Here is a 22,178-nt window from a genome sequence, read left to right as displayed (position 1 = left end):
CAAATGTTTTCCGCTGCTTTTATAAATAAAATGAATTTTGTTTGACGTGTTTATTTATTTCCTTGCAATGAAATCGTTATGAAAAATTGATGTTCGTATATTTACAACAAATGGATGTGATTCTTAATTATGTTGTTTGTGGAAATGTCGAGAATTTACCAAATAGGGAAAGTTTCTCATCGCCCAAGTTTCTATTGGATAGAGATTTGGAATCGTACAACAAGAATTGTATGATGAATGAATAAACTTTCACATTTGGAAATTAGACTAATTCGTTGAGTGAAGGACTAAGAGATCAAGTACACAAGGTTATTTGTCGATCAAGTCCACCACAAGAGTAACAAAGATATTCGTCATGATTTACTAAAAGTTTAGCAAATATGATTACACTTATAAGATTAAGTGTAATTCTGAATTGATTGTAAAAATTTAAATCAATAAATAGAACGAATAAGAAGAATCAAGTAGGCAGAAAGATAAAAGGTTCTCTATTCTAAGAAGAAGGGAGAGTACCTTTTATTATGTTTTATGATAGGTCATAATGATTAAGAACCATATCTCAATTGATCCTCTAAGTAAGAAGAGGAATCAAGAATTGAAGAAATGGTTAAATCAAGAAGTCAATCATACTTCATTCCAAAACAAGTCTTAGAGTTAAGATTGTGACATTGAGTAATAAGAAGGTTTATAACATTCATCAAATGAGGAAAGTTGTGATGTCTTGGATAAGACAAAGACCAACTAGGACCTATTTATGAAGTGTTTTGATAAAAACTACACTAACTCTTGAATATTTGTTTGTCAAGAAATGTTTATTGACAAGAGAATCTTCTATGTCAAGGAGTCAGTGGGTGTCTTAATTGTCTTGAAAGGTTTCAAGAACAAATCAAAATAAACATTATCTAACATCACTAGCACACAGCTTGAGGTTTATAACCTATCGTGTTGACATTGTTTTTGTTTCTGTGCCATTCCAATTGAGTTAATTATGTATGTGAGTTCTATGAGTTCTCATTTGAATGCATAAAATACAAAGACCTTAATCAATGAAAAGTATATTGATAGGAAAAGGTGAGATGCTTAACTACTTGGAAGACATGGTGGGCAGCCGTGTTACCATAAGGCATGAAATCAAGATTGAGAATGTTCGGTCCATATGAGTTTGGATTTTTCGCAAACTTTGGTTTTGACAAATACACATGGATAGGAACACACACATACACCATTAAAATCTAAGTGTCATAAGATTTTTCCCTTCATGGAAATGACTGTGAGAAAATGCTTTCACTAAGAGAGATTTTAAGAAGATAACAATTGTAAAATTGCATTCTCAAATTTGATTATGGTTACGGTATCCCTCTCCATGATTCGAATTGTGAGATTTGACAATTAGTCTTAATTGTTTAAGACACATATGAGTTATCTTGGATAAAGGTGTATGAGATTAAGAAGCCTTGATAAATGATTATCAAAGCATTAAGTATTAGAAACATGAACTTAAGAAATTTGTAACACCGTAAATTTCAAAACAAATTTTTTTAAATTTTCATAAAACATAATTCAATTAATATTCATAAAACAACCATATTAATTATCCAACTCCAGTCAATACAAAATCCCAAGATCACAAATGTATAACTCCGTGTGTGTGTGTGTACGGATCAAGTCAGTGCCTTCCCGCGGTCGTCACCAGTACCTGAAACAATGACATCAAACACTGTAAACACAAAGCTTAGTGAGTTCCCCAAAATACCACATATAACACATATTAGCCACTCGAGGCTATAACTTTGTGGGTCTGTGCACCCAAACTCTGTGAACCCTCACGTTCTAACTCTAATAAACATGCACCACATAAATCACATAGAAATAATGTAGTACAACACATAACATACATAGCATACAAATACTCTATCACATAACTCTGGATACCTACTCAAGGTAAAGTATAGTGAGAAGACTCACCTCGCGTATCTCGGTATCTCACGAATCCTGGAAATCCCTCGTGCTCGATCCTCCGAGCTCTAATCCTCCTATAACATCATATGTCTCTAATTAACACTTTATATTTCTAAGGTTGACTATCCCTAAGAAGTCAACACAGGTCAACTCCGGTCAACGGTCAACGGTCAATGGTCAACTTTGACCGGACTCGGCGAGTGCGCTATGGCGACTCGGCGAGTCTAGATGTTTTCACCAACTCTCTATAACTCCCGTTCTACACGTCGAGTACTCCCCCTGACTCGACGAGTTCCATCTGGAAGAATCGCGGGGCCACCCCGACTCAACTCGCCGAGTCTCAAGAACAACTCGGCGAGTCCCAGTTCGACTCAGTCCACCTGTCGTCCCTCTCTAACTCACCCTGACTCACTGAGTCAACCTATGACTCGACTGGACCACTCACTGAGCGAACCCAAGGCAATCTTCAAACTACTCGCCGAGTCTGTTCATCGGACTCGGCGAGTCCATGCCATGCAACCCCTCCAACTTGCTTCTAAGGTCAGATCTGCTTCCACAATCTATAGATCTAGCCTCCCTAGACTGATTCATCACGTAAAGCTTCTAGCTTGGTGTCCATAACACACCCTATGGATCATAAATAGAATTTTGACCTAAGGCATAAGGATTCCAATCCAAAACCTCCATTGATTCCCAAAAAGCTTGGGCAAAGGGACACTCTGGACCTCCAAGGGTCCAGATGTATGGTTTAAACCACATAAGGGACCAAGGGGGCACTAGATCTTGCCATAAAAGGGTTCAACAAACCCTAAATCAAAATAAACACCAACAAGGAAGAAGATAACTCGAAATTATTACCACAATAGTGATGCTCTGGACTCCAAACTCTCAGAAGTGGCTCCACTTGCTTTCCCTTAGCTAGTTCTCTCTTTCCTTGCAAAAATGACACCTCCAAGATCAATAATGGCCTCCTACTTTCCTCCAAACGCTCACACTCGATTAGGGTTTCACTCAAGGGACAGGTGAGCACAAATGACGGCCTTAAGGCCCTTTAAATAGGTCCCAAACCCGAGAAATTAGGGTTTCATTACACAACGCGGACTCGCCGACTCCATATCCTGGACTCGCCGAGTCCAGGCGCAAACCCGTGACTAGATCCGCGACCCTACTCGGCGAGTCTGAGCTCCAACTCGCCGAGTCCCCTCTCAGAACACCAAAATCATAAACATAAAGGATACTTGGAAATCCGGCTGTTACAACTCTCCCCCACTAGAAATAGACTTCGCCCTCGAAGTATCGCTCTGAAAATAGCTCCGGATGCTGCTCCTGCATCATACGCTCTGGCTCCTAGGTCATCTCCGATCCCTTCCGGTGTTGCCACTGAACCAACACCAGAGGTACCTCCTTATTCCTCAGAACCTTGATCTTCCGATCTCTGATGGCCACTGGTCTCTCGGCAAAATTCAGGCTTGCATCCACCTGAATATCCTCTAATGGAACCACTGCCGATTCATCGGCTATACACTTCCTCAACTGCGACACATGAAAAGTGTCGTGGATCTGCCCCAACTCTGCTGGCAACTCCAACCGATAGGCTACCCGGCCTACCCTCGCAATCACACGAAAAGGTCCTATAAACCGGGGCCCCAACTTGCCCCTCTTCCTGAACCGAATCACTCCTTTCCAAGGGGAAACCTTCAGGAGAACGAAGTTGCCGACCTGAAACTCAAGCTCGGACCGGCGTCTGTCTGCATAACTCTTCTGTCGGCTCTGGGCGGTCAATAACCTTTGTCTGACATGCTGTATCTGCTCTGTCGTCTGAATCACGATCTCCGTACTGCCCATCACTCTCTGCCCAACCTCACCCCAACAAATGGGGGTCCGACACCTCCTACCATACAACAGCTCAAAGGGCGGCATACCGATGCTCGAATGATGGTTGTTATTGTAGGAAAACTCCGCCAAGGGTAAATACGCATCCCAACTACCCCCGAAATCCAACACACATGCTCCAAACATGTCTTCAAGCGTCTGAATCGTCCGCTCACTCTGGCCGTCTGTCTGGGGATGATATGCGGTACTAAAATGCAGTTTAGTACCCAACTCCTCATGAAATTTCTTCCAGAATCTGGAAGTGAAATGCACATCACGGTCCAAAACAATCGAGATCGGCGCCCCATGCCGAGATACCACTTCTCTCACATAAACCTCCGCCAACTTCTCCGCCGAAGAACTCTCACTGATGGCAAGGAAGTGAGCGCTCTTCGTCAACCTATCCACAATCACCCAAATTGCATCAACTCCTCTGGCAGTCCTCGGCAATTTGGTGATGAAATCCATAGTGATCTGTTCCCACTTCCACTCGGAAACCTCCAATGGCTGCAACTTGCCATGCGGTCTCTGGTGCTCGGCCTTAACCCTTCGGCAGGTCAAACACCTCTCGACAAACCATGTGACGTCCCTCTTCATACAGGGCCACCAATACTCTTTCCTCAAATCCAAATACATTTTTGTAGCCCTGGGATGGATCGGAAATTTCGATTTATGAGCTTCCTCCGTCAAAGTAGTACGCTTACCGCCCACAAACGGTACCCAAATCCGGCCCTGAAAAGTCATAAGCCCTAGACTATCCGAAACGAACTCTGAAACCAAACCAACGACCCGTTCTCTCTTCTGCATCTCCGGTTGCACAGCCTCGGCCTGTGCCCCATGAATGGCATCCAGAACTGGAGCCATCACGGTCAATCTCAAACATACATTTCGCAGTGGAGTACTCTCCGCCCTGCAGCTCAACGCATCAGCTACCACATTAGCCTTGCCTGGGTGGTACAGGATCTCACAATCATAATCCTTGACCACATCTAACCACCTCCTCTGCAGCATATTTAGGTTAGGCTGATCCATCAAGTACTTCAAACTCTATGGTCCGTGTATATCGTACAACGAACCCCATACAAGTAGTGACGCCAAATCTTGAGGGCGAACACCACTGCCCCCAACTCTAGATCATGCATGGGATATCTCTTCTCATGAGGCTTCAATTGCCTCAATGCATATGCTATCACATGTCCTTTCTGCATCAGTACCGCTCCCAGCCCTAAAATCGATGCATCACAAAATACTACAAAATCTTCCATCCCTTCCGGAAGAGCTAATACCGGGGCTTCGCACAACCTTTGGCGAAGCGTCTCAAAGGAGGTCTCCTGCTCGGGACCCCATGAAAATGCAACACCCTTACAGGTCAATCTGGTGAGTGGCACCGCGATCTTGGAGAAATCCTTGATAAATCTCCGATAGTACCCTGCCAACCCAAGGAAGCTCCTGATCTCAGAGGGTGAGTTCGGCACCTCCCAACTCATCACAGCCTCAACCTTGGCCAGATCGACCAATATCCCTTCTTGGTTAACAAGATGTCCCAGAAACTGGACCTCCCGCAACCAGAAATCGCACTTGGAAAACTTTGCATAAAGTTTCTCCGATCTCAAAACCCCAAGAACTTCCCTCAAATGCTCCTCATGCTGCTCTCTAGATCTCGAATATACCAGAATATCATCGATGAATACAATCACTGACCGATCCAACATCGGCCTGCATACCCTGTTCATGAGATCCATGAACACAGCCGGGGCATTGGTGAGCCCAAAAGGCATCACCACAAACTCATAATGCCCATATCGCGTCCTGAATGCTGTCTTCTGGACGTCCTCATCTCGCACTCTCACCTGATGATAGCCCGACCTCAAATCGATCTTGGAGAACCAAGATGCTCCCTGTAACTGATCGAATAAATCGTCGATCCTCGGCAACGGGTAACGGTTCTTAACCGTCAGCTTGTTCAATTCTCGGTAATCAATACACATTCGATGCGAGCCGTCCTTCTTTTTCACAAACAGAATGGGCGCTCCCCACGGCGAGCTACTCGGCCGAATAAACCCCTTCCCTAGCAGCTCCTGAAGCTGCAAGGATAACTCTTGCATCTCTGGAGGTGCAAGACGATAAGGCACCTTAGCGATAGGCGTGGCCCCCCGGAACCAAATCAATACTGAACTCTACTTGCCTCACGGGAGGCACACCCGGTAACTCCTCGGGAAAAACATCTGGAAACTCACGCACCACCGGAACCTCCTCCACTGAACTCGGTCTCTCGGAGATCACCCGCGTATCTATCACATATGCCACAGAACCCTTACAGCCCTGCTATAAACACTGCCTCGCCCTAGCGGCCGAACAAAAGGCAGATCCAGAACGTGTACCCTCGCCGTACACTGAAAGAACTCCCCCACTAGGATCTCGTATGGTCACCAGCTGACGCTCACAATCGATAACCGCGCCGAATCAGCTCAACCAATCCATGCCCACAATGACACAAACATCACCCATCGCAATAGGAACCAGATCAATCGAAAACTCAACCCTAAAAATCTCTAACACACATCCCCGGAGGACCTCCGTGGCACAAATCACTCTATCGGCAGCTATGGAAACCCTCAGAGGCCGACTCAATGCCTCACGACTAACACTGATATGCTGACTAAAGGCCAAAGATACAAAAGACCGACTCGCACCCGAGTCAAATAACACTAAAGCAGGCACAGAGTTCACAAGGAAGGTACCTACGCATAACATAACATAAGCATAATATTTCAACACCAAAATAAATACATAGAAGGAAACGTACCAGCCACAACATCGGTTGCAGCGCGGACCTCCTCCGCAGTCAGCTGAAAGGCTCTCCCTCGAGCTCTCGGCGCCTCGGCCTTTACGGACCGACTCTCTGTAGCTCTGATGGCGGCAGGAGCAAATCCCTGAGATACTCCGCGCAACAGCGGACACTCTGCCTTCCGGTGTCCGGTCTGGTTGCAGTGAAAACACACTGCAAACCCCTTGGGGCAGTCCTTGGCCATATGCCCCTCCTTGCCACATTTGTAGCAAGATCCCGCTCGACAGACTCCATCATGACCCTTGCCGCACTTCTCGCAAGTGTGGCCCTTCTGGCTCCCGGGTTTGGGATCAGCGGGCTTGGCCCGCTTGGCTGCCGGCTGAGACTGTGCCGGCCGCCGATCCCTCCCCTGAGACTCCGCCTCCTCCATAGCCTGTGTCTCAAGCTCAATCTCCCTCTTCCTGGCATTTTCCTGAAGCTCAGCAAATGTCCGATACGAGGAGTTCGCGGCGAACTCCCGAATATCCCATCTCAAAATGCTCAAGTAGCAGCTCATACGTGCCTGCTCAGTGGACACGTGCTAAGGGCAGAACCTCACCCTTTCATGGAACATCCTCATGATCGCTGTAACTGACTCAGTACCCTGCTTGAGGGTCAGAAACTCCTGTGCCAAACGCTCCCTCTCCACCTGGGGAACGTACTCATCCCGGAACATGGTAGTGAAGCTCTCCCAGGTCACTGCCGAAAGCTCAGCAGGTGTAAAATGCGCCGTCACGAACTTCCACCAGTCCTTCGTTCCCAAGCGAAGCTGGTTCAATGCGAACGAACCTTCAGATGCTCAGGAGATGAGCAAGTGAAGAAGCACCCCTCCATATCAGATATCCACCTCATAGCTGCCACCGGATCCTGTGTCCCATCAAACTCTGGTGGTTTGGTGTTGCTGAACTCCCGAAACAGCGACGCATCACCTCCCTGGGGTCTCGCTGTAGCGATCGCTGTGGTAGCCGCTGCAACAGCAGCCTCAGAAAGAGCGGCGTAAAGCTCGTCAAATGTGTCAATCAGTGCGGTCTTAATAGAACATCTCTGGTATCTCAGTTCTGATGACCGCAGCCACCTCCTCATGAATGATCTGTCGAATCTCCTCATCACTAGCTCCGGCACCCTCCGGCATATGACGTGTCCTCACCATGATCAACCTCTTAAATACAACATGTGATAAATTAGAATTCACTCGAGCATACTCACACTCGACAATCCATCCCTCCTTAATTCTTGGTATCCCAAAGATTCTTATTTGGACCGTGCACCGCCCCGGTGCTTTCAGTAGTACGGGCCCAATTCTACTGTCCACACCGTCTCAGTACACACCCCAAATCTTCCTCTTCGGATCCCAAATCCCAAGTACTCTATCATGCGTAGACCACTCTCTAATAGATCTCTCATAAGCCCCTCGCTGCTATCTACTCACTCTCAAGCATCTCATAGCAGCTCACCTATCCCTAGACTAAGGCTTCACAAATCAGGCCACTCTAGTCCTAATAGTAATACCTAGCCTACTCTAGCATGCTGGTACATCATATCAATATCAATATTACATAATATAAAGGTATTTTGGGAAATCACCGTTCGGGCACTGACTGATCGTACACACGTTTCTTCCTTGAATCTGTTTCTTTTTTAGAAAATATTTTACTCTTAGAAAGGTTAAGTTTTTTTTTTTGAAATTATCTTTCCAATTCCTCAGTTTGAGTTCAAATACTACCGAAGGTGTACCCGAATCCCTCAAACCAAGGCTCTGATACCAAATTGTAACACCGTAAATTTCAAAACAATTTTTTTTAAATTTTCATAAAACATAATTCAATTAATATTCATAAAACAACCATATTAATTATCCAACTCCAGTCAATACAAAATCCCAAGATCACAAATGTATAACTCCGTGTGTGTGTGTGTACGGATCAAGCCGGCGCCTTCCCACGGTCGTCACCAGTACCTGAAACAATGACATCAAACACTGTAAGCACAAAGCTTAGTGAGTTCCCCAAAATACCACATATAACACATATTAGCCACTCGAGGCTATAACTCTGTGGGTCCGTGCACCCAAACTCTGTGAACCCTCACGTTCTAACTCTGATAAACATGCACCACATAAATCACATAGAAATAATGCAGTACAACACATAACATACATAGCATACAAATACTCTATCACATAACTCTGGTTACCTACTCAAGGTAAAGTATAGTGAGAAGACTCACCTCGCGTATCTCGGTATCTCATGAATCCTGGAAATCCCTCGTGCTCGATCCTCCGAGCTCTAATCCTCCTATAACATCATATGTCTCTAATTAACACTTTATATTTCTAAGGTTGACTATCCCTAAGAAGTCAATACAGGTCAACTCCGGTCAACGTTCAACGGTCAATGGTCAACTTTGACCGGACTCGGCGAGTGCGCTATGGCGACTCAGCGAGTCTAGACGTTTTCACCAACTCTCTAAAACTCCTGTTCTACACGTCGAGTACTCCCCCTGACTCGACGAGTTCCATCTGGAAGAATCGCGGGGCCACCCCGACTCAACTCGCCGAGTCTCAAGAACAACTCGGTGAGTCCCAGTTCGACTCAGTCCACCTGTCGTCCCTCTCTAACTCACCTTGACTCACTGAGTCAACCTATGACTCGACTGGACCACTCACTGAGCGAACCCAAGGCAATCTTCAAACTACTCGTCGAGTCTGTTCATCGGACTCGGCGAGTCCATGCCATGCAACCCCTCCAACTTGGTTCTAAGGTCAGATCTGCTTCCACAATCTATAAATCTGGCCTCCCTAGACTGATTCATCACGTAAAGCTTCTAGCTTGGTGTCCATAACACACCCTATGGCTCATAAATAGAATTTTGACCTAAGGCATAAGGATTCCAATCCAAAACCTCCATTGATTCCCAAAAAGCATGGGCAAAGGGACACTCTGGACCTCCAAGGGTCCAGATGTATGGTTTAAACCACATAAGGGACCAAGGGGGCACTAGATGTAACGCCCGCAGATCCGGGCTAGTCAATTTAGAGACAATAGGGTCGAAAATGACTTTTCGACAAAAGATTATTTAGAATAAATAATCTTAACCAAGTTTTAAAATACGACACAAGGTTTCCGTACATATAAAAAACGCCGAAATCTGAGTTATAATGAAGAAGTTATGGCCCGTCGAAGTTTCGCGACGGAACCGGCACGGCACCGGGAAGCGTAAATAGTGAATTTACGATGGAGGACTTTTTAGCCTTAGTGATCTAAACAAAAGTCGTAGAATATGTTAAACCAAGAAAATCCATAAGAAGAACGCCCAAATCTGACTTCGTATGAAGAAGTTATGATTTTTCTAAGATTCGGCTTAGGAGTGTACAGCCCGAAACTCAAATTTTAGTTCGAGCGGTTTTTGGCTTACGTGACCTAAATGAGAGTTGAAGATCTCATTAATAGGAACTCAACGGTAAAAAGACAGACGAAAACGGAGTCCGTATGAAGGAGTTATGAATTCTTCGCGGTCATTTAACAGTCTAAACGCTTCCTACTGTTAAATTTGAGATCGGTCGAGAATTAGCCAACGGAGTCTAAACGAAAGTTGTAGATCTTGATTTTACCTATGCGTGGATATAAAGAACGTTGAAAACAGAGCTTGTATGCGAAAGTTATGATTTTTCTAAGTTTGAAGGCTGATACGCGATAGGGGGTGACGTGGCACCACCAGAATTGGACACGTGGCACCACCAGAAGGCCACACATGGACCAACTCGGCGAGTAGGTCCCCCCTACTCGGTGAGTAGACCAGTCAGCACCCCTATAAATAGAGGTGCCGGGTTCCATTCATTCTCACACCTTCAAACCCTTCTTTCTCTCTCTAAACTCTCTCTCTAAGCCTCCATAACCCCCTAAAGCCTAGGGTAACTCCCTAGCACGATGCGGGAGCCCCGGAGAGCCCAAAGGCTCCGAGAAAAGAGCCTTTCGGCTCGGGAAACGCTGCTCCAGCGAAGCCCGGTTTTGCGAAAAACCCGCTGTAAGTGAGCTACGCCTACGCTAGTTTTAATATAGCTTCTAATTAATTATAGTAACATTATTAGGAACTTATAATGAGTATGTGGGCTATTATTATGAGTTATATTGAGTGTTATTTAACGCTTATATAATAATAATAATAGTCAGACTATTAATTTGTTGCGATTATCGTTAGACTAAACCCTAGTGGTATTGGTATTAGGTTTTATCGAAGGAAAATTGTTTTGAGAGTATCGAACGCTGTCCAAGTGCTGAATCACCACCTTTCAGGTGAGTGCATAGTCCCTTTCATCTTACACATAGATATGAAGTATTTTATATAAACTACGTGCTATGTGTGCATATTATCTGAATACTTGCTGTCTATGCTGGATGAACGTTTTATACATGTTTTAAAGGATTTAAACTGTATACGTATTTTATATATACAAATATGTTGGGTATGATGATGGGTAGATGAATGATGAGAGATAGAAGATGACGTGAGTATACATTGGCAGCTATAGACTTAGTGCCTATGGGACAAACACCGGTAGCTATGGACTTAGTACCTGTTAGACGTTGGTAGCTATGGATTTAGTACCTGTTGGGAATTGGTAGCTATGGCCTTAGTACCTATTAGTTAGACGCTGGTAGCTAAGGATTTAGTACCTGTAGGAATTGGTAGCTATGGACTTAGTACCTGTTGAACATTGGTAGCTATGGACTTAGTACCTATTAGATAAAGACTGGTAGCTATGGATTTAGTACCCGATGAATAGACTATAGCAGCTATGGAATTAGTGCTTTATGAACGAACACCGGCAGCTATGGATTTAGTGCCAGTCCTATAACCCTGGAAGTAAGGGACTTTGGAATAAACAAATGCAGGATAGATGACTCTTAGGAGTAAAGAAGATAACGGGGATGGGTAATTGGGTTAATTGTTTGATGATTGAACATAACAATTATATTATTGTGGGTTGAAAACCTTATGTACTCACCAGGTTTCCCAACCTGACCCACTCAGTTTATTTACATCATAGGTGGCGATATGAAGTGACATTACACTGAGAGATTTAAAGGGATGTAGATCACTAGTGTAAATAATTGTAAGTTCTGTTTATGCTTATGTTTCTGTATTAACGATGACATCCCAAACGTTTTAAGATGAATAAAAATACGTTTCTTCGAAAATGTTTTAATAACGTATTTATCTTGTTTTTCTAGGAACAAATTCCGCAACCTTTTTATAAAATGAAGTACTCTGATTTTTATAAAGCATAAACAAAATCGGTCTTTTCTGGTCGTGATTTTGGGAATGTCACACTAGATCTTGCCATAAAAGGGTTCAACAAACCCTAAATCAAAATAAACACCAACAAGGAAGAAGATAACTCGAAATTATTACCACAATAGTGATGCTCTGGACTCCAAACTCTCAGAAGTGGCTCCACTTGCTTTCCCTTAGCTAGTTCTCTCTTTCCTTGCAAAAATGACACCTCCAAGATCAATAATGGCCTCCTACTTTGCTCCAAACGCTCACACTCGATTAGGGTTTCACTCAAGGGACAGGTGAGCACAAATGACGGCCTTAAGGCCCTTTAAATAGGTCCCAAACCCGAGAAATTAGGGTTTCATTACACAACGCGGACTCGCCGAGTCCATATCCTAGACTCGCCGAGTCCAGGCGCGATCCCGCGACCAGATCCGCAACCCTACTCGGCGAGTCTGAGCTCCAACTTGCCGAGTCCCCTCTCAAAACACCAAAATCATAAACATAAAGGATACCTGGAAATCCGGCTGTTACAAAATTCAATAAGCATTATTTTTCTGTAAGTTAAGCTGTTTTTTGAATACATGTCAAAGCTAGTGGGAGCATACGTGTTATGTTTATAATAATCATCATGATAGTGGGAGCATAAATGTTATGATTGTATGATTATTATGGAAAGTATTGCAAGTTAGCAGTATTAATTATAGAAAACAAGAGTCATACTTTGCAAAGTTGTAAGGGTTGAATAGTGGTTTTGCTATAATTAAGGGAGAGAATATTATGCTTCATTTCAAATCTAAAGGCTTAGGTTGTGGAATGTTAATAATTTAGTCAAGGACATATAGTGTGTTCTTAAATTTCGATTATGATTACGGAATTCCTCTTCATAATTCGAATTGTGAGAACATAACACGTAAAATATTATGGCAAAAAGATTGATAAAGTATCGTATCGTATCCCATACGCCTCGGGTATAGGATCGATTGCAAATGCTATAATATTTGAACATTCTAAATTTTTTCCAAATGTCTAATGCATTTAAAGGGAAAAAGGACAAGAATCGGTTTTGACTAAGATAATTAAACAACTATCAAAGGACAATCCAAAGTTCGCCGAGGATTGGTCACTTGTGAGTAGTTGGAAGTATAGTATTGGATGGAGTAAATCGACATTATTATGAATAGATAAGATTCTATTAAGAATAAGTTGTCGTATGGTAAGTATGGAAAGGTTTCCATATTGGGAGTAAGATATTGAGAATCTATGTCTAGATTAGAAATTTTATGCAAAAGGATGTTCAAAGGAATGTACTTTGAGTGAGAGACATCATATCTAAGGAATTGTATTGTAACAATTTCCGATAGAGGACTTTGTAATTTCATTGGCAATAGTCATTGTGACTGTAGTGCAGTGACATTACGAAAGGATCATTGCATAAAATATTAGAATCTAACTTATTCTATAAGTGGCAAGAATTTGATATTCTTTCACTTATGAAAAAAGGATTTGGAGTTGTGAAATGAGTATGATTGGAAATGTTTTCATTTGATCTATTTCACAAAGTAACAACCATAGGTAAACATTGTGTGCATGCTAGAGCATAGGACAAGTGTTGTAATTCAAGTAAGAAGTTCCTTACCCGAAACAACAAATAATGAGTAATCGATATAGTGATAAATAAAAGGTGTTTTATTTATGCTCAAAGGTTTTAGGCCATATGGGATTAGTATTATTCTTGTGCTTCACTTTGCATGTTTTGACTTCCTGAATAATTTAATTGGTTTAGAACATTCAAATTATTCGAACGGGCCACAATCGTTCATATGTTGGAAGTAGGTATGAATGAAGACTGTCATGAATTGGTGTGTGGATTGTCTAAAGAGTATTAGACATAAGCAAAAGTTTGCTGCAACGTTCATGAGTGCTTATGAATATGATTTGAGCATTGGATTAAACCCACGCTCACTTGGATCACTTCATGGATTTTATCACGAGTGATTGGTGAGACGATAATATCTTATATTCTTGAAACCGAGATGTGTGAGTTGTATCTTGCAAATTGGTTGCACATTGATAATATGCAAACGCACTAGTAACTTGGTGTCATAAAACATATTATTTTGTGTGATTCGGTGAGTGAGTGCAAGCGAACATTGAGTCAAAGTTTATTCGTTCCTTTTATCCAAAGTAGGATAAAAGCGATATCTTTGGGCCCCTCGATGATTTAGTGATGATAAACATAAATGCTCGGCCGGGCTAGGGCTAATTTGATTTGTTCAATTAGTCAGTCGTCATAAATCGGAAGTCGGGAAATAGTACAAAGAGAATGATTAGAAATCATGTATTATACGATATCTAGAATGGAGGAATATATGATCCCTTATCTAAAGGACACGCATATCTGATAGGATCAGAGTTGACAGCTGCTTTGGAAAGCTACGATTGCAGATCAGGATCTGAAGTCATATGCAGAATAGTTATTAGACTTATCCAAGTGGGAGACTGTTGGATTAGTGTCTAAGTCCATAACTATTTTGGTATGTACTTGACCCGATGGTCCATGGTCCTTTTGAGTTGCCTTCACCAAAGCAACTTGATAGGATGAATTTTGGAGAGAGAGGATTAATTATGATTTATTAATATATATATATATATGAGAATAATATATTAAAGGAGAAATCATATTGGTTAATTAATATTAGTCAATAATTAATTACGAATTAATTTTGTGGCTAAAAGAGATTAATTAACCTTAAGGGACTGGAATTGTAATTATAAGATAATTGCAATTAGGCTCTGGATTACCTTATATTATAAGGTTGGACGAATTCTATGGGGAAACCCATAAGAAATCGTCCAAGGCCTTAAGGAAAGGAATCCATGGGTTTCTTAGGGCTTAAGCATCCAAATTAGGGTTTCCTTGTTAGATAACACTAATAGCCTCACTATATATATAGAACCCTTAAGCCCCAAAAACGTGGACAAGCTTCCTTCTAGGGTTTTGGACGGTTTTATGCAGCCTCCTTCTCTTCTCCTCTTCATCCTCTTGCTTTTGGTGTTTGTAAACCATTAGACGAGTGACATTTGTGACTCTAAGCTTTCTAAAGTCATTACAAGAAGGGATTGTGATTGTTATTGCTACATAACAATCAAGGTATGATCTAAACCCTAATTATATGTTATATTGATTATCATATGCTAGATCTAGGGTTTATAGTCTTGGATAAATTGCATGTACAATAGAGAAACCTAGATCCAAGCATTAGGGTTTGTATGAGCACATAGGATGTTCTTATGACTAAAACCCATCAATATACTTGGTATAGGAAACTATATGGATAGATCAAAGAGTTTAATAAGACTTAGTCAGAGTACATATTTGGATAAGGTATTGAAAAGATTCAATATGGAGATTTATAAGAAAGGAAGTGTTCCTATACATTATGGCATTAAATTAAGTAAGACTTAATGTCCTAGTTCTAGTGATGAACATGATAGAATGAGTCAAATCTCATATGCTTTGACTATAGGATTGATCATGTATGCTATGACATGTACTTGTCCTGATGTATCGTATGCTTTGAGCATGGTGAGTTGATATCAGGAAAATGCGGGACTAAGTCATTGGACGGATATCAAGAGCATTTTGAAGTATTTGAGAAATAGTAAAGATATGTTGCTTATGTACATTGGTGAATAAGAACTTGTTTTGAAGGGATATAGTGATGCAGGTTTTCAAACATATAGAGATGATTCAAAGTTACAATTTGGATGAGTTTTCAATTTGAATGGTGGTGTGGTGACATGGAAAAGTTCCAAACAGGAGACAATGGAAGACTTTACATGTGAGTGTTAATATATTGATGCAAGTGAAGTGTTCAAGGAAGCTACATAGATCAAAAACTTCATAATCAACCTTGGAGTTGTTCCGAGTAACAAAGATCTGTTGGATATATTTTTTGATAACAAAGGTGCAATCGCTCTGACTAAAGAGCCTTAGAATCACAAAAAGTCAAGACATATAAAGAGAAAATACTACTACATTTGAGATAGAGTTAAGGATGGAGATCTAGTTGTGAAGTGAGTATCATTAGAGGAGAATCTAGCTGATGAATTTACAAAAGGAATAGCCAAAGAAGGACATAGTATGAATGATAGGAGCATAGGCATGAGAGACGATGTAAAATATAGTAGTTACTTGAGTATTCTAAAACATTTAGAACAATGAAGAAATTTGGTAATTGTTAAGATGAATAAATAATGGTGATTTATTTATATTCAAGTGTGATACCATTTAAAATTAGTTTATTATTGTCTTTCGTTTTTATGTTTAGATCCCCACTCCCCAAGTATTAATTTACCTAAACTCCATAATTGGTTATACTCTTAAGAGTAAGTATTGAGTTAACATTGTCATGAAGTGTTAGTAGATTGTCTACAATGATTAGACATATCATAGAGATTGAAAATAACGTTCATGAGTGCTTAACAGAGATTTAAGTATTGGAAAAACCCATTCTTGTATAGATAACTTCATGGATTAAATCATAGGTGAATCTAAGATGATAATATATTTTATTCTTAAAACAGACATACATTGAGCTCTTTGGATACAAGTTGGTTGTGTATTATCCTTCCTCTAACGCTAACTGTAACGAGTGCTCATAATGGGTAAGTCTATGCATGATTTGATGAGTAGAAAAAAACTATGTAGTCAAAATTTATTTGTTCCATTTCTCCTTCATGGGAAAAGCGATATCATGGGCTCTTCGGTGATTTGACGATGACATTCATTTGCTTGGTTGAGCCCATACTAAATTGATGTGTTCAGTTAGTAGTATGATTTGATCATCATAAATTGGAAATCGAGAAACATAATGATGAAGTGTTAGGTTGATTCATTATTCACCACTTAGTTTATAATGATATCTTGTATAAACAAAGGAATAATAGATCACTTATCTAAGGGATCACTTTTGATTAGATTAGAGTTAGGCAGCTGTTGTGGAAGGCATACTTTGTTGGTTGTTTGAAGATTATTCGACTAATAGTAGTTGATGACCTGTCTAAGTAGGAGACTGTTGGAAATAGGTGCCAATGTCATAACTAATTGGTGTAACTTTGGAAATAATAACAAAGTCCTTTTTGGGTTTCCTTCAAAAGCTAAAATATATAGAAAAGAAATTAAGAGAGTGATATAAATAGTTTATTAATTTATTACAGGTTAATAAATTAATTAGAAACTAGATAAACTAATTAGAATTAATTCGGAATTAACTGACATTAATTTGGATTTATTTAAAAGGTATAACGGTTGAATGTTAATTTTGAATAGTTGAACAAAAGGAACATTTTGGAACCTCCGTAGAGGTAGACGGTTTTGAGAGCTTCTAGAAGGCTTCCAAAATCAATCTTGGTAACAGATAAGTTAAAGATTTGAATCATGATTAAATATGAGTATTTAATTGATTCAAACCAGGTTTATCTATAAGTTACCAAAACTATTTAAAAACCCCTTTAGGACTCCAAAAATCCGATCCTACTCTCCCAAAGGTTGAGAATTCGGTTTTCTCTAGCCTCTATCCTCTCTCTTAAAGTTTATAGGGTTTTAGTCTTTTGGGTGTGAGCCATTAGAGACATTCCTAGTTTAGGTGCTACATCTTCTAAGTGCAACACAACTGAAGGTCCTAAACCCTAACACTTATGTTTAAATCTAATATAAACGCAAGATAATAACACATGTATTTAACAAATAAATACTAATTTTATTTGTTGGGTTTTACATTTAAGCACAATTATTCAGAATAACCTTTCTTATCTGAATCCTTTACAAGAACTCTCAGATTTCTCTACAAAAACTATCTCACTTAGGATACAATATCGATCATTAACTACAACTAATAATAGTAGATAGTATAAATACTAGTTTAACCTAACTGATTATCATCAATATAATTTTTCAGATCTTCTGATAAAATCAAATCCCTGATTGAGGGTTGGGGTTTCACGGTAGGACAGACTGCTTTAAAAGCTGCTACAAGCAAAGTCACCAAACATGAAAAATCATGCATGTAAAGTCAACTCGCGTCAGATGCGGTAGAGCTTCTTAATAGAGTACAACAGGTCATGCATAACAATGTTATATCCCCTAGATCTATGGATGTAATCTTTAAAAGAATTACCTTTACCATACAAAAAAGCCTAGAGGCACAACTTGTTGCATGTTTTCCATCTCACTCATTGTATGATGATAGTTAAATTAATAAAAAGTTGTTAAAGTGTGATTTAGAAAAATAAAATCGAGTTTTTTGTTAAAAAAGAAATCCATGATTTGATGGGTTTGAATCTTCTAAAATAAATATAAATATGGTAAATAAGGAATAGATAATATAAGATATTCAGAATACTGCTTCACAAAGTAATGTTGATCTGCTCCAGATTCGGATATCAACACTAACATGATATTTGTTGATTAGGGGCACCGACTAATGGGTTTGAGCATAACCACAATTCTTATGTGTGCATGCAACCCTAATTCTTTGGTTCTAGGTTTTCTCTAATTGAACATGCAAACTTAAACACAAAAGGAGAAACCCTAGGATGTGTCTACCATTTTCGAAATTCATATGAAACTAGGGTTAGCTTACATACCTTGATTGTTATATTGTAATAACAATAATTCCCATGTAGATCTTGAAACTTGAGAACTTCGTGTCATAAGTATAACACTTCCAATGGCTCACAAACACACAATGCAAGAGAATGATATGAGGGAGGAGGTGTTGGATAAGGTGTCCAAGTCTATAACTTATTTAGTATATACTTGACCTGACCCAGCATGGTCCATTTGGGTTGCACTTCACCCGAACTATTTATATGGATAATATTTATGAAAATAGTATGTTTATGATTTATTAATATATTACAAGTTATAATATATTAATATGAAATCATATTATTTGATTAGTATTGATCTTGAATTAATTATGAATTAATTTAGTGATAAAAAGGTGACTAATTAAACATGGGCTATTATATTTATATAGTGTGGGCTAACACTCATTATGGAAATGGGCTATCTTAAATGGGAGTCCATGGAGCTTTTAACCCATGGATCCTTGGAAGAGGAAAAGACATGGGTTATTAGGGTTTACCCTAATCGTCTACACTATATAAAGAGGCTTATAATGCTTGGAATCGAACTAGGTGTGTGTGCATAACAGTGACCGATTCCTAGAAGCAAATACATACTCTCTCATAAAGTTTTCCAAGTTTGTGGTGTTTTGTGATTTCCATTTGAGGCATTCACATTATTGGTGCTCGGCTCTCAAAATCCAAAGGAATCAACTCACAATCAAAGGTATGTAATTCTTCTTGTTGTTTATGTTTAAAAGTACCCCATGCCATGCTAGATAGGTTATGAACCTTGGAAAAAAATATTTTTCATGTATTATAGTCAAACATAGATCCAAGGTTTCTAGGCTTGCATGAACACCTTAGGAGTGTTAGTTTGCTCAAAACCCAACAGTGGTATCAGAGTCAGGTTTGCTTGCTTGATACTTGTTGTAAAATAGGTGAAAATTTGATTTTATGCAATCTGCACAGGGGGGCTCGCCGAGTCCATTGTGGGGACTTGACGAGTCCATGTGAATCTTCAACTAACTCGGCGAGTCAGTTCGTGCACTCGACGAGTTGGTCATGCAGAGTGTAGTTTTTCGATTTTGCTGCTGGAAATGGACTAGAAACATTACCTTAAACTGTTTTAGTGTTTTAAAACTTGTTTTAGATGGTGTAATGTTTGTGCTAATCCATTTACAATGGCTTAAATCAAAATTCCATGCTTTGTATGTGTTCATATGATTCTTGAAATTTTGATATTCATGTTCATGTTCTTATGAGTTTAGAAGATGATAGGAATAATTTGCTAAATTGTTTATGATTAATTCTTGATCATTTATGTGTTTTAACAGAGTCCATAATTTTTCCTCAATTTATGGATTTCCAAAGGTCACTTTCTGTAAACACACATTTAAAACACATAAGTTACATAAAAATGAAGAGTCGTCATCTTTATGAACCATTAACTCATAAGTTATGAAATGAAGAGTTTTGAATAGTTTTAAAACTTGTCCTCAAGTTTTGGAAGTTGTAAAGTTGCACACACTTTAATAAACTTTAATTCCAACCCTTAGAGTTTTAAAGGTTAAAATTCAACCCTTATACTATTATAACATTAATGGTTAATTATTATATGTATGTATAAGATTAAGTCGTTTTACCGTTAGTAGGCCTCATTCACGAAGTTGGTATATAAGGGGGTATAAGGTTGATGCCTATAAAATGGCAGCTTAATAGGTGTCCTTTGTCACCCACCGCTTCCTTGATTGGTGGAGGGTCGATAGCCGAACGGGTAGGACAATGACTTTAAATTCTTATGAAAAGTATAATGATTATTATAAAGTAACTAAATGTTTTTAAAATTTCCAATCTTAGTTACTTTAGGAGTATGTGAACATGGTGCTAACCCATGAAATTCACACTTTGTACCTTACCAAGTCGTTGGTGGGGCGTTTGTGGGTTACTGGCACACTAATCTGGAATAGTAAGGATTACAAAGGTTGTCTTAATGTTGATCATATATCGGTGGAGCGTGTGTAGGTTACCGGAACATCGATTAGGTGATAATATTAGGGGTACCAAGTGAGTTTGCATGGTTATTCACACCTTGTTTTGTGATCCTCGGCATCCCAGTCACAAAACTTGAAGGGCACAATCGAGATTGAAACATGCCATTGAAAAGTTCAATGAATCTAAAAAGAATCTAGGAATTTCTTGAACCAGTTAGACCTAATACCTTATTTCGTTTTCATGGTGGAAATTGGTGAATCGTCATTCACCTACTTTCAAATATGTTATAGCTTGGATTACGACATCTCTCTTCTAAGTTATAACATATTGTGTTGGGTCCTAGACTTAATATTACATTTGGGTGTCATATTAAGGCCTCTATATCTCTAATCTAAACTTGTCCTTCTTCCTTTCAGATGTCTTCCAACAACAATGCTTCGGGCTCTAACCCTACCGGCTCCTCTCTCATGAACCTTTGTGGGAGAGTCATCTTTGATGGTTCAAACTTCAATGATTGGATAAGAAACATCATGATGGTCACACGCTATGAGGACAAGGAATATATCCTCGACAAGGAGCTCAAGGAACTCGATGAGTCCACTGCTACTCCTCAGGAGATCGCTGACTTTATGGCTCATGAGAGAGATGCCACCAAAGTGGCATGCATCATGATGGCCACTATGACAGCCGAACTCTAGAAGTCCTATAAGGACTTCTACCCTTTTGAGATGCACCAGGATTTGATGGACCGTTGCCATCAAAGTGCTCGTCAAGAGCGGTATGAGATTATCTCCTCCATGATAAAAACTAGAATGAAGGATGGTGAACCCATCACGGCCTACATGCAGAAGATGCAAAGATTTTTGGACTGTCTGCTGAAACTGAATGTGAACTTCCTCGAGGAGTTTGCAATTGACACCATTTTGCACTCCTTACCACCTTGTCATGACCAATTCAGAATGACCTACCACATAAACAAGGAGGAGGTCACACTCAGCAAGCTTCAGGGAATCTTGAAGACCGCCGAAAGTGGTCTTAAAGGTAAGTCAGTGTTTTCTACTCCTACTCCTACAACAACCCCTGTTTTGGCTATAGGGCAGGGAAAAGGAAAAAAGAGGAAGACCCCTTTGAAGGGTACCAAGGGAAAGTCTCTTGAAGGCTCCTTATCTGGAAACAAAAGTGGTTATGTCACTCCTTTTGCCATCCCTAAGGATGCTGAATGCTACTACTGTCAGAATAAGGGGAACTGGAAGCGAAACTGCTCTAAATACTTGCAGGATCTCAAGGATGGGAAAGTGAAGCCCAACCATGGAGGTATTTACACAATATTGTCTACTAACTCACCATATTCTAACTCTTGGGTGCCCTATACAGGATGTGGTATTCACATATGTTCTGATTTGCAGTGCCTAAGAAGAATTGAGGATGTGGATCATGGGAAGATAAACCTAATTATGGGAAATAGGAAGGCTTCACATGTTTCCAAGATTGGAGTTTCTACCTTGTTTCTAAGTAGTGGGTTAAAGTTAGATTTGAATAAATGTGTGTACTCATCTGAAATGGCAAGAAATATTATTTCTTTTCATGGTTTGTACAAACAAGGTTTTACCTTTTC

This window comes from Lactuca saligna, chromosome 4, assembly GCF_052625555.1.
Source record: "Lactuca saligna cultivar CGN05327 chromosome 4, ASM5262555v1, whole genome shotgun sequence".
Lineage (NCBI taxonomy): Eukaryota > Viridiplantae > Streptophyta > Magnoliopsida > Asterales > Asteraceae > Lactuca > Lactuca saligna.
Note: the sequence above shows the minus strand (reverse complement) of the source record.